The sequence below is a fragment of the Chiloscyllium punctatum genome, unplaced genomic scaffold (genome assembly GCF_047496795.1).
Source record: "Chiloscyllium punctatum isolate Juve2018m unplaced genomic scaffold, sChiPun1.3 scaffold_1639, whole genome shotgun sequence".
Classification (NCBI taxonomy): Eukaryota; Metazoa; Chordata; class Chondrichthyes; order Orectolobiformes; family Hemiscylliidae; genus Chiloscyllium; species Chiloscyllium punctatum.
This window is the reverse complement of record NW_027311373.1, coordinates 20,001-20,512: the sequence shown is the minus strand read 5'-3', so window position 1 is coordinate 20,512 and position 512 is coordinate 20,001.

The following is a 512-nucleotide window of genomic DNA, read 5'->3' as shown; positions in this document are numbered from 1 at the left end:
GGAGGGAGCTGGGCCCAGGGGGGAGGGAGCTGGGCTCAGGGAGAGGAAGCTGGGCTCAGGGAGAGGGAGCTGGGCTCAGTGGGGAGGGAGCTGGGCCCAGGGGGGAGGGGGCTGGGCTCAGGGGGGAGGGAGCTGGGCCCAGGGGGGAGGGGGCTGGGCTTAGGGGGGAGGGAGCTGGGCTCAGGGGGAGGGAGCTGGGCTCAGGGGGAGGGAGCTGGGCTCAGGGGGGAGGGAGCTGGGCTCAGGGGGGAGGGAGCTGGGCTCAGGGAGAGGAAGCTGGGCTCAGGGAGCTGGGCCCAGGGGGGAGGGAGCTGGGCTCAGGGGGAGGGAGCTGGGCTCAGGGGGAGGGAGCTGGGCTCAAATGTGTGTGAGAGTGAGAGTGTGTGAGAGAGTGTGAGAGAGAGTGTGTGAGAGAGAGAGTGTGTGTGTGAGAGAGAGTGTGAGAGAGTGTGTGAGAGTGTGTGTGTGAGAGAGTGTGAGAGAGTGAGTGTGAGAGAGTGTGAGAGAGAGTG